This window comes from Oryza sativa, chromosome 12 (assembly GCF_034140825.1).
Source record: "Oryza sativa Japonica Group chromosome 12, ASM3414082v1".
Lineage (NCBI taxonomy): Eukaryota > Viridiplantae > Streptophyta > Magnoliopsida > Poales > Poaceae > Oryza > Oryza sativa.
The window spans coordinates 18,081,255-18,095,429 of record NC_089046.1 but is presented as its reverse complement, the minus strand read 5'-3'; the positions used below and the strand labels follow the sequence as shown (position 1 = coordinate 18,095,429).

The following is a 14,175-nucleotide window of genomic DNA, read 5'->3' as shown; positions in this document are numbered from 1 at the left end:
ATCTTCAAAGCAAGCAGGACAAGGGCAACCGGATACGGTGGATCCCTTGATCTTTACAATACTACGAGATTAGCTCAAGAAACGTGAAGAATGCGATAGATCTATACCTTAAATAGGATAAAAGAGAAGCTCAACCTCTCTCCTTCCTTCACCGGTGGCAAGCTGCCGGAGTCTAGGAGAAAGAGGGGCTGAAATGGGGAATCTTACTGTAGCGCTCTTTTTGCGAGAGCATGGTCACCACCTTGAGATCAGAGTGAAATTTTGTAAAGAGTAAAGCGTACGAACGTTCCGATATAATATATATTATATTGTTGTCATCATTGAGACCGAGTGAAATTTCGTAAAGAATAAAATGCAAATTTAGAGATCGTTCATGTACTTTACTCTTTTGCACAAATCCAAATTTAAATTTATAGCACAAATTCAATTCTAAGTTGAATGTTATATAGTATTCCCTCCGGTTTCATTTTAATTGACGTTTTGAATTAACGTAAATCGTTTATGTTTTTGGCTTCTGAGATGTCACTATATACCAATATACCCCTTGATGAATGCAAACTCATTAAACGTGTGTCGCTTCACCTCCAATCGCATGTAACCCTTCCTTCCGAGATAGACATTGAACCATCGTGGGCTGCTGCGTATCTCACCTCTAGCACTTGTGATCACGTCGCCACCGCGGCTCACCTCGTTGCTCGCATCTTGCCACCGCCGCTTACCATGCCCCGACGCCATGGATGTCAAGAAGCTACGTGACGTCGCCGTCGTGCGCATGAAGGTGAGGTGGCCGTCGGCGCCATGGATGGCAAGAAGCTGCGTGACGCCGCCGTCCTGCTCTCATTCGAGATTGCTGACTTACCGAGTCACGCAAGAAGCTGCATGATGTTGGCGCAAAGGACACCCAAGAAGCAGCATACCCATACGCCAAAACATGAACTAAATCGCGTAAAACCAGTAGGAAAAAGGAGAGAAAGTACCTTCGAGAAAGGAATTAGCACATGGAACAAATCAAGTAAACTAGGCTTTGCATGGTGTTATAGCCTTTATAGGAGGCTTAAATCAAAATTTTCTTTCATGTAAAAATTAACAAAAGAACCTTGAGACTAAAATTAGACTTTCAAAAGCTTGGCCCATTTGATTTGGAAGAAAAATATACGAATTTTGGAGGATTTCAATCATATAGGAAAATTTTCTATAAAAGCCTTTGAAATAAAGGATTGAATCCTATGTTATCCTTTTGAATTCCTATGGAATGGACAAGCATATAGAGATTTTGAAAGAAATTTAGCAAGAGCTCTAACCTCTTAAAAAATTTCCTTCAAGTCTATCACTCCCATTCGATTCCTGCGTTTTTTTCTACGGTACAATCAAATAGTCATTCCTGTATTTTTCTGTATTTCGCAATCCTCTATTTTGCACTTACATTCCTATTAGAATCCTACGTTTTTCCTATTCCTCCATTTTTGCATTCTTGCGATTCAAAGCGATAAGTGAATATTGAAACCCTTCACGCGAAAATACAACGCCACATCATCAAGATATTATCGAGCGTCTGATTTTTACTCCAGGCATCATAGGCTGTTGGATCCTTAAATTGGCAAAATATATTCTCAGTCCTTCCAAAAACTTCTTTTAAAAAAGGTCCTTCCACATCCCTAAAAGAATCGTGTTTACTCTTCACTGTCTGTAGCCTTGCACGATATGACACCTCCCCTCCTCCTAGGGACCGTAGTTTCCACCACCATCCCCTCCGCCTCCTCTGAGAAAATTGGCCTTATGCAAACTTCGGGATGGGGTTTTACTCGAATGCCACTCCCGAGTGTGGCTTCATTAAAATGCTATTCTCACATGAGACTAACATGCTACAATGTCATGTCTTTCATTTGTTATCAATTAAATGATTTTTCCCTGTTTTTCTTGGTGATCTGACCAAAATATCCCTATGGATTCAATCTCTTCTCTTCCGTCGCTTTGTGCCTTTCACCGGCGAGCAGTGGCGGAGCCAGCGGTGAAAACATGTGGGGTCATATCTGTAAAATTCTTTAAGTTTTATATGGTTGCAATGTAAATATCAATAGATTTTGGACTATTTTGCAAAAACATGTGGGGTCAGCTGACCCCACAGGTTACACCTAGCTCCACCACTGCCGGCGAGCCATGACCACCATTTCTCCCTCACTACCCCTCCCTATGCCTAGATTCCAACCATGCGGATCATGGTCGACAACACGACTACTCTTCTCCCCTTCCCCAGTTCACTCTAGGGGCACCACTCCCCGCTCCCATGCTCACCCAGGAAGTCCACCCTACGCCACCAACGCCGAGCTCACCTCCTCCTCTATGCGACTCATGCCGACGCTCCCCCAGCGGTGGTCGTGACGACGCAGGGTGCAGTTTGAAGCGCTACCTCTTGGGAGAGGACGAGGATCGAGAGTGGCACCGCGAGGGCAGCGGCAGCAATAGCAGGGAGCACCAGGGTCGATAATGGGAAGGAGAAGTACAAGAGAAGAAGAAGGAGAAGGAGAGGAAGAGGAGCAGTCATACCCATGCCTTCTACTTGAGCTCCTCCTCTCCCTCCTCATTAGCCGTGTCGCCGCCATGGACCTCCATCCCCGCCGCACTGGTCATGGCCGCGTAGGCATCTCCCGAACATGGCATCTCCGACACCTCTGCTTCTCCCCTTCCTTAGTTCGCTCTACTCTTCTCCCCTTCCCGCCACCATCGTTCGCCATCTCCATCGCCGAGAAAGGGGGTTGGCTCCATCAATCCCCTTTTCATCTCACGCAGCATGGGAACTGATAGGGTAGAGGCAAAAAGGTAGATGTATGTGTCAAAACATTTCCAAATCATCTAAAATAGATGAAATAACATTCCAGCAGCAAGTTGGCGTAACCCCTGCTCCACATCAACGCAACCGTACCATGGGTCTCTCTTTACTGCACCTACGCAGCCTCAGCTCCATCATGGACGTTCCTCTTTCCCCAAGCCCACATCCTCCCCATCGTCCTAGCCTCCTAGGTTAGACATTACCTACAGTGAAATGCATATGTTCTGTTCAATATAATAGTCCATTGAAATATATGGTTCAGCCAATAACTAATCAGAAAAGCAATTTTGCCCCTAAAAGATCATTCTAATGAATGCAGATACATATATAAATTTATCAGGTGCCTCTTGCAGCAACCTGAGAACTGAAGTAAATGCATGTGTAGAAACGGATACAATTGATCTATTCATGATGTATAGTAACAGCATGATGAATAGTAACAGATACTATACTTATAACTTGCCATATTTTCGTTGAATATATATCATCCCCAGGTCTTGTTTTTTTCCTGCTGGATTCACCTTTGCTTCAGAGTGTGGTTCTTATGTTCCATACAGCGAAGTCATGCAAATTGCACATAATGGCCGAGAAGATGTAGCTTACATGGACCAATACAATCTGACTATATGTTGCCAAAATATATTGGGGCATTTGCAAAATTGCCATTGGTTTTTTCAATTTTGCAAGATATTACTCGAATAACAGTACTAATGGTATTTTTACAATTTTTCATAGCAGTCTTGCAAAAATGGTTCAAACCAATGGCAAATTTACAATTGCCCCAAATTTTTTTTGCCAAAAGATACCTAGCTCATAACTGGAACTGTATGCTGTGAGCATGTGTTTAGTCTGCACACGTTGATGTACTGTTTTTTTACACTTTCGTAATGCTCCTCTTGCTGTAATAGCAAGAGAGTATCAAGGAGCAGATACTGCCATTGAATGCTTAGTCTCAAATCTTCCGACGATATGAAATTCGGAATCCAAAAGCAAAGAGGTTGATCTTACAACATAGCAAGAGGTTTGGCAAGTCATATGATTATGCAAGAATTTAAAACTTAAATAAAATAAATTATCATTAAAAAATTACGAGTCATATAGAGATGACCTCTAATATAGGCATTCAAAGTCGTGCAATGTATTGGTTTATCTAAAAACCTAAGGCATGTTCAGATTGTAGTCAAAATAAACCTTACTAAATTTTAGTATTGCCAAAATTTTGGTAAGATGGTAATATTGCCAAAATTTTAGCAAAATTTCTTATGTATTTAGCAAATTTGACAACAAACTAAACATATACATTTTTTGGTAATTTTATCAAAATGGTATGGTTGAAAATGACATCAAAGTGAACAGGCCCCTAGCGTTGGTTTTTACCCCTTCAAATTAGGTACATCAATCGACGATAAATTTGGTGTAAATTTTTAAGCCATGAAATGTTCGTTTCTCCTACTAGGAGAGGATAAAATTTTGGATTATCGTGGCACGCTTTTCAAACTGCTAAACGATGTGTTTCGTGCGAAAACTTTCTATATGAAAGTTATTCTAAAATATTAGATTAATCTATTTTTAAGTATTTTAATAATTAAAACTTTAATTAATCACATATTATTACTACCTCGTTTTACGTGAAACACTTAATTTTATCTTCAGAAGACCCCTCCTGCCTTCCATGTCTCCGTCCCTCCTGTTTGATACTGACAATTTTCCAACTGTAAACGAGGTGATGAAATTATCAATTATGAAAATTTCTTGGACCGGTAAGAACAAAATGCAAAATAATAAAAAAAAGAAAGTACAATACAAGTCGGGGAAAACGGTGAAACGGACAGAACACAGAAAAAGTTCAAACAAAAAGTGAAATTTAAGAGGGGCATTCCGAGAATTGAACTCGGGACCTCTCGCACCCTAAGCGAGAATCATACCACTAGACCAAATGCCCGTTTGTGCAAAGAATTTATTGTTAGCTTTTACATTCAAATGATTCTAGTTTATTGGAGATGAAATCTCTTGGTGATTCGAAACTGTTCATCTACCAGACGATGAAATCGCCTGTCTATTACTACTTGTTCGTGTACATAATATATATATCTCTCCCTCCTCAGAGTCAGAGCACGTTCATTGTGAGCAAAGCCAGCACTCCCAACTGTAATGCTACTCCCTCCGTTTTAAAATATAGCAAGTTCAAGTTTTAACTATAAATTTGGATAACTTATCCAGATATATAGTTAAAACTTACTATATTTCATGATGGGAGTAGGTTAAATTATTATAGCAGATTATTTGCTTCACACCACACCTATAAAATATGCTTTCTGAAAAAAAAATCCCCTCTAGTATTACTTAGACCAATTTATTTTAAGCTATGTTAAGTTTATTTTTAAAATATTTAATTTATCTATATAATCTAATAGATAATTCATAGCAATTATAATTATTCGATGAAAGATAATTTTTTTTCAACAATGGCCTTAAGTCAGCCTGAAAACCATCTCCAAGCTTTTGGTCCGGGGGCCAGGAAGGCCAGAAGGACGGCCCACGGCCTAAACTGCGGTTTGCTGCTATGTATGCAAACTTTTGGTCCGGGGGCCAATAAGCAGACAGATAGATTTCTTATGCAGAGTTGCAAACCATTGGTGACTTCTGCCCAGGGATCAACTTCTCTCTTTCTTTTTAAAGAAAATGTCGGGCAGAAACTTGTCGAGATAAATTCAAATTCTAAACACATTTTAACTATATTTGCAGATATCTCACCAACAAAAGGTCGAATTCTTATATGTACATTCAAAGGGACGAGTGTACACACTTCTATATAAGCATCTACGTGTGTTTTGTGTCTTGAAAAAAAATGAAATTCTCAAAAAGTTCTAATTAGATTTGAAGTTGTTTGAACAAAACTAAACAAAATATTCCTCAAAAAATATCTGTATATATTTCTATAAAAGAAGGTTCAGTATGCCACCACCATCTAATTCTATTATAATCTTTGCAAACTACCTTTTGAGTTTCTTAATGTTAAAATTCAACTAAACTAAATGCATTGACATATATCAAAATTAAATCCAATATTACCTATAGCAAAATAATAAATAAATAATATATATATATTTATTTAAGATAATATTATGATATATTTTCTTTGATCCGTACCAAAGTACGCATGCATTCAACTAGTTCAACCAAATACGAGGAGAATCTTTTCGCTTATGCGTATGCTTCTCAGCCAAAATTTGAATTTTCAGTCTTAAATTTGAAGCTAATTTTGAGGTTTTTTTTTCATCGAAGTTTATTTTTCAGTCTTTACTTTTAGATCACTAAGAATACGTATATAAAAGTTTTATTTATAAATTATTTTTTGTTTACAAATAAAAGTTTTATTTATAAATTACTTTTCGTTTACAAATATGTCGCAGAATAAGAGAAACGATGGCTCTGCGAGCCCTTGCTTCTAATCTGCCCTCAAACCATGCACTAGATTCACCACACGTTCGATTTAGTATAAAAACAAAACAACAAAGCAGAAAAAGATTATACCGATCCAATGTACAAGTGTACAACGATCACAGGATATCTAAAAGCATGGAAATCTCAGCCTCTAGCTCCCCAACAAAAGCACCCAATCTCACTACCAAATCTTATTGACACTTTGACACGATCACTTTCCTGATATGTACATATTTGTCCTACTCTATGATTGTCTAACAATAAGGAATACATCAGATGCTACATTTCGTAGACCAAAGTTATAGCATTGGAGATGCCAATCTTTTGTCACTCCAGTCATCGGTGGAGACAGACATCGGCCCAGCCCAGCCCGGCCCAGCCCAATGACCCTGGGCAGCTATTCGGGCTCGTCGGCCCGGATAGTATAGTAGGCAATGCTTATATGTTAGAGTTCAATGATATTGGGTCATGTGGGTTTTGCTCGGGCTCTATAAAATTTATGAATCCGCCACTGGTTTTGAGTAAACAATGGGACAGCTGCACATATCATAAACAGAGGGCTTGTCTCCTTTTGTTCTCTGTTTTCTCATAACTAGTTAAAGCATCTTTCCTTTATTTAGATAATGAGTGGTTAAAACAGCTGATAAGGCCAATGAAGAAATAAGTAGTAACCGAGTAAGCAAGGCCACTAACAAAATACATCTAAAAAGCTCAGCTCGAGACTAACCAGGTGTTACACATACATGTAAATGTGTCAATGTACAGTGGTAATTTTGTGGGCCGACTCATTAACGATTTTGCATAATTAACTTCATGATGATGTTCTTGATGGCACCAAACATTTTTTTTTCCCATAAAAACATCCTTAGGTCTGATTTGAAATATACTAGTACATTATTATTGGAATTGAGATGCAGCTCTAGGTCGTTTCATGGTGACAATGTTGACTAGAGCTCTGATAGAAGAATAATACTGGTATGATCTTTGGCAATTGGCATCAACCAGTTTGTCAACAAGGCAATGGGTGGTGTCGTTGACATAGGCGCTAGGAAAGATAATGACTTGGACTCTAATCATTATGATCTAATTGATAAACCGTAAAAAAAATGAAGTGAACAAAACAATATAAATTTCTTTTATCATGTTCATAGCGGTTTAGATTGTTATTAGTGGTTGAAAACAAACTATGATAAAAACCCTTAAAACCGACTTAGAAATAAGTTTTAGAATTTAAATTTTGACTGCGCCAAATAAGATACTTCCTCCGTCCCATTTTAAGTGCAGCCATCATTTTTCGTGTCTAATTTTGATCGTCCGTATTATTTGAAAAAGTTTATAAACAGAAGTTACGCATAAAGTACTATTCATGTTTTATAATCTACTCCCTTCGTCCTAATTTAAGTGCAGCCATAATTTTCCGTGCCCAACTTTAATCGTTCGTCTTATTTGAAACTTTTTTTTAAAAAATAAAAACAGAAGTCACACATGAATTACTATTCATGTTTTATCATCTAAGGGCATCTCCAATGTTTATGATCATAAATAGCATTAAGGTGGGTCCCACTATTCTTATGGTTATTACCACAATGTTTGAAGCAAGAGTAAACTTTAAGATGGGTCCCACAATGTACTATTCTAGTACTTCTTTTATCAGCCATGCAAATTTTTCATCCTCACATTCATTTTACCCTATTATTTTATTGTTTGTGGTCAAGCCATAAGCTTAAAGCTTTCTTTTGCATTTAATGCCTTATGGTTTTGTTTCACAATGTATATGGTCACTATAAAACCTTATGGCCTCTTCTTATGGCCACATTGTGGCTGCCCTAATAACAATAAAAATGTAATCATAAAAAATTTTAAATAAGATAGAAGATCAAAGTTGGACACCGAAACTCATGGTTGCACTCAAAATAGGACGGAGGGAGTAATAACAAGAAAAATATTAATTATAAAATATTTTAAATAAAACGGATTATCGAAATTGGGCACGAAAACTAATGGCTGCACTTGAAATTAAAATGGATCTGAGGGAGTAATAATCACACGACGAAAGGTTTCTACTCTCTGCTCTAGCTAAACCACGCTGGTAGCACGGACACTGTCAACTATACTCCGTATAGCCAGGCATGATCTCCAGTTCTGGTCACATCAACATCAAGTGCATTTGATCTTGAGTTTTAGTCATGTCAGTAACTCAGTATCATCATAGCCCAACGCACATGAAAATTTCAGAGAAGTTTGGACAAAGATTTGTTCTACTACGAAATCATAGAGAAAAAAGAGGAAGACCTAAGCCTTAGCAATTCAGGTCCATTTAGTTCGCAAAAAGAAAATTTTTAGATGTCACATCAGATGTTTAACCGAATATCAGAAAGAGTTTTTGGATACGAATGAAAAAAAATATTTTCATAACTCACCTGGAAACCGCGAGACGAATCTTTTAAACCTAATTAATCTATCATTAACACATGTGGGTTATTATAGCACTTATAGCTAATCATAGACTAATTAGGCTCAAAAGATTCATCTCGCGACTCCCCCTAACTGCGCAATTAGTTTTTTAATCTATATTTAATACTACATACATGTGTCTAAAGATTCGATGTTACGTTTTTTAAAAAAAAATTAGGGAAAACCAGGCCTCAGTTCACCCACCCAAGACGCTTATTCAAAGTCCAAACATGGAAGAATCGCTGAAATCTCAACGAAATACCTCGAAATTCCTATTGGGACTGCTAATAATTTCCTCGGATCATAACTATTTGCATTGCCACGTCGGACGCAGCTCTACGCTTCCCACGTGGCATGGGCGACACGTGTCCCGCTCACTCGCTCACTCTAGATAGAGATAATTACTCCATCTGTTATAAAATATATAAATATTTTTAAGATAGTGTCAAATCAAATATTTTTAACTTTAACTAAATAAAAAATAAAAAATAAATCATGTAAAATATATTTATCATTTAACAGACTATCATAACGTGAGATTCTTTTTATTTATCTTACTTTTATAGATTTTATTGTTTAAAATAGAATATCGAAAACTGCGTCGAAACCTAAAAAATTATATTTTGCGACGAGTAGGTCCAAGGCGGATGGCGCGGGCCCGGGCGGTCAGAAGGTGGGCCTGCCACGGCAGGTGTGGGCCCGCGGCGTGGTGGGCCCAGGGAGGCAGCAGCTGCTTGCAGCGGGATGGGCCCCGGACGCAGTGGGCCCTTGTGCGTCCCCACCTAGCAGTAGCAGGCCACTTTGCTGCTGCTGCTCTAGCTTCCCGCCTTTTTTTTTTCTGGAGACCTTTCTTTTTTTTTTCTTTTTATTGTTTCAGTGTGTCCAGTAGACTGAATCGGCAGACGAGTGACAGTAACCTACTAGCTGTCTAGCAACAGGAGTGCAACTATGTTGGGCCACCTCTTGCACTATGGGGCTGTTTTTTTTTTCCTTTATCATATCGGATGTTAGTTTGGACGCTAATTTAGCGTATTAAATATAGACTAATAAAAAACTAATTTTATAAATGAGAGCTAATCCGCGAGACGAATTTTTTAAGCCTAATTAATCCATAATTATCAAAAATTTATTGTAGCATCACATTGTCAAATCATGGTGTAATTAGGCTCAAAAGATTCGTCTCGCGAATTAGTCCAAGGTTATGGAATGAGTCTTTGTAATTAATCTATATTTAATACTCCAAATTAGTGTCCAAACATCCGATGTGACATAGACTTGGAATAAGTAATTGACTACTCGTAGAAATCGCATTATTATTCATCCATCGGTCTCGAACTATTTCGCTAGAATATTAACATTTTAAATTATTTTTTCTCATTTACCCTCTCTCCGTCCCAAAATATTACAACTTCTAGCCATTAAAATTTGTCCCAAAGGCCATGTTTAGTTCCCTTAAAACTTCTCGCAAAAACATCACATCGAATTTTTCGACACATGTATGGAGTATTAAATATAGATAAAAAAGAAAAACTAATTGCATAGTTTGCATGTAAATCACGAGACGAATATTTTGAGCCTAATTAGTCCATGATTAGCTATAAGTGCTACAGTAAACCACATGTGCTAATGACGGCTTAATTAGGCTAAAAAGATTCGTCTCGCGGTTTCCAGGCGAGTTATGAAATTAGTTTATTCATTCGTGTCCAAAAACCTCTTCCGACATCCGGTCAAACGTCCGATGTGACACCCAAAAATTTTCATTTCACCAACTAAGCAGGCTCAAAATATAACAACTTCTCCACCAACATTCTTTTTTCTCAACCAATCACAACCCTCCACTATTCAATTTTCCTACCTACCTCCACTTCTTCTCTAATCACAACACTCTCTCCAATTCTAAAAGTGCTTATACTCTAGGACGGAGAGGGTAAGAAATAGTTCTACTGTTTACTGTTTAGTAGCATTTTTTCTTTAGTTGTATGACTCGTATTTTAAGGTAATTTTTAAAAACCATATAATAGAAGACGGTACTGTCAAAGTTCGAAAGTATATTAAACTAATTTCATGACTATTTGCTTAAAATTTAAAACCTCAATGTTTAATCAGTTTTAGTTTTTCCAACCTATATCGGCGATAAAAAAAATCTAAAATGATATTGATAGGTAAGTAAGTTATAATGTATGTGTCATTAATCATACCAAATTTTAGTACAACATACAACTTCAATAGTTCGGGTTGTAAAATGCGTCAAAAAATTATTTAGATGGTTAAGTACTCCGGTGTAATAGTTTGCAGGAGTAAAATGGTTTTGTTTTCTTATTCATCTCAGAAAAAGAAATTGTAGTATTGTTATCAGCTTGGAAATGATGTACGTGCATGTTTGGTTGCTAGTTGTATGTTGATACCAAATTGTTAAATTTGTGTAAATTTAGATCCTCAAAATATTGGAGGGCACTACGCGTCGGGCGCCCGATATAGGGTGGGAAAAATCGAGCGCCTACGTCAGCTGACGTCAGCATGCATGCATGCATGCAAAACTATTTTAAACTATCTTTGGCTCTTAAATTATTTATCCAAATTATAATCCGATTGCACCATTAAATTCGTTGCAATTAAATTTTTAAAACAAGACCACACATGGATATATTCCAATGAAATTTTTTTTAGCTTATTATTGAATTATTTTTAAATGTTGTACGTTGTTTCACCAAATATATCAGAATTGTTTCACTAAGTAGATCGAAAATGTTTCAATCGTTTAAATTGGGCGTTGTTTCACCTTACATAAAAACAATGTTTCAACAAATAGCGAAAGAATGTTTCAATTCACTGCAACATTTAATCTATACATAGTGAAACATCACGAGTGCACTAGGTGAAACATTGTTTGTGGAACAAAAATAAAACAGATTCCCTTAATAGAGGGTTTCCATAATTTGTGTGTGATTTGTTGCAAAAAAAAGTTTCAATTCACTGCAACATTTAATTCATACATAGTGAAACATTGTGAGTGCACCAAGTGAAACATTTTTTATGGAATAAAAAATAAAACGAATTCTCTTAATAGAGGGTTTCCAAAATATGTTGGTGATTTGTTGCAATGGAGTATGTGGTGGAGATACGTGGCAGGTGGGGGCAGGGGCACGTGGTGGGGCCCAGGAGGCCATGCGCGTCACGGGGGAGGGAGCGCCCGATCCCCCCCCCCCCCCCCCCGAGCGACCGACGCGAAGGATTCTTCCAAAATATTTACAACACTTTAGTTACTCTAAGAAAAATATTCTCATAATTTCCTAAGTTATTGATGCGAGACCTAATTCAATTAGGAGTATAACTTGGAAGAAAATCCATTTGCTCGTCTTTCATTTTCATTAATCCGAACTCCATGCCAGAGGTGCTACTTAGTTGTAGATTATTGATTAATATAACACATTTTTGTATTATTCGGTTCAGTTTCTATGTACAATTGTTTCCGTTTTGCACCTCTCGTTGATATATATGATTCATTTCTTACTTTCTCTTTGCTCTATCTATCTACAGATACACAAAATCAGTTACATGCCCCCTTTAGACTCTCGTATGTATCAGTTTCTACCCCTTTGATTATTTTGAAGCGGTTTGATTTGAAATTATTGGTAAGATCAACCTCTAGCTTCAAATGAACAAATTCCTAGAATTCTTTTATTATATTTTCTTCCTGACATTCCCGTTACACATCGCCTTTCCTCTGTTATCTTCAAAATAGATTATGTGCATCTTATGCTTAAGTAGACTCCTACTCCTATTTAAACCCAAATGGCCAAAAGGAACTTCCAGTCGTATGTAGTTTGATTTTCCTATTATAATCATTTTTTTACATAGGTACTTCCCCTGTCTTAAAATAAGTTTGATTTGTACTATTAGGATGTGTTACGTCTCAAATTAGTTTAACTTATTTTTAGACATAAGGAGTACTTCCTCCATTTCAGAATAAGTAAATCAGTCCGGGATATGATATATCCTAGTTCAGATTCATCGCATTATGGTATATCACATTCCATACTAGATTGACTTATTCTTAGACGGAGAAAGTAGGAAGTAAAGGGGAGTACAATAGTGTAACTTTGTCAGCATCACAAGTGGAGCCTGCTGCATGCAGATAGTTCTGAATTCATTGTCTTAAAATCATGCCACTGATAACCCTCAAGTTTTGTAACAGCTAGTACTACTAACAAGTTTAAGGTATACTTTTGATAGCTACTTAAATTAATACTCCCTCCTTCCCTAAATGTTTAACGCCATGGACCATTTTAAATATGTTTAACCGTTCGTCTTATTCAATAACTTTTGTGAAATGTGTAAAAATATATGTATACATAAAAGTATATTTAACAATAAATCAAATAATAGGAAAAAATTAATAATTACTTAAATTTTTTGAATAAGACGAATGGTCAAATATTTTTTAAAAAGTCAACGGCGTCTAACATTTTAGGATGGAGGAAGTACTTAGTTTACCAGTTACCACGCTTACAGCTCTGTTCTATTCATAAACATTCATGCTAATGGCTTGCTCTTATCCACAACAAAACTACATGCTAAAAGTTTCCACAGCAACGCGTGAAATATTATTTTGGTAGAATTATACACCAATGACTACACTACCGATGTTTTCCTGTGGCTGATAATCTATTTGCTCAACTCCCGCTAACCTGAATCACATTCGTCGCCATCAAATATGGGGGAATGTTCCTTAATGTATAACATTATGGATTTTATAGGATTTTCGCAAGATTTTCTACGTAGAAATCGGTACAAGAGATTTCCCCGGCCCCCACATTGGCTTGAACTCAACATTTGGCTAAGTTATTTCCCCAACTTTCCCAACTCACCTCCATCGCTTTCCACACACACGCTTTTCAAACTGTTAAACGGTGTATGTTTTTCAAAAAAAATTCTATACAAAAGTTGCTTTAAAAATCATATTAATTAATTTTAAAAAATAGTAAATACTTAATTAATATAAAAAAAAAATATGTCGCTCCGTTTTACATGCGCGAGAGGTGAGTTCCTAATCTCACCTCCCGAACACAGCCAAATTTTGTGAGCTCAAACAACAGTGTTTCTCTCTCCCCCCTATACATGGTTCAATGTCCAAATTTTGTGAGCTCAAACAACAGTGTTTCTCTCTCCCCCCTATACATGGTTCAATGTCCAAATTTTGTGAGCTCAAACAACACCCCCCTACCTAGAATGTAAAATTGGATTACTCACTCGATGGGTGCTTGCAAAGATTCATGAGTAGCAGCAGCAGTAACCGAGTGCGGCATTCAAAGAGAGAGCACTTGGATTTTTGGGCATGTGAGAGACCTGCGAGCTGAGCTCCCCAACCCCAACCCCAAAAAAGCAGAGAGATTGCAGGGACTGCAGCGTGCAGAAGAGAAGAGAGAGAGGAGAGGCAATAGCCATGGGCG

At 37.3% G+C, this 14,175-nt stretch overlaps 1 non-coding gene across 1 annotated transcript; it reads right to left on the bottom strand.

Annotated features, from left to right (window-relative positions):
• Nucleotides 1–4,697: 4,697 nt before the first annotated feature.
• On the bottom strand, nt 4,698–4,769 carry TRNAP-AGG (transfer RNA proline (anticodon AGG)). Its single transcript has one exon. It is a non-coding gene; the product is annotated as a tRNA-Pro (tRNA).
• Nucleotides 4,770–14,175: the final 9,406 nt, after the last annotated feature.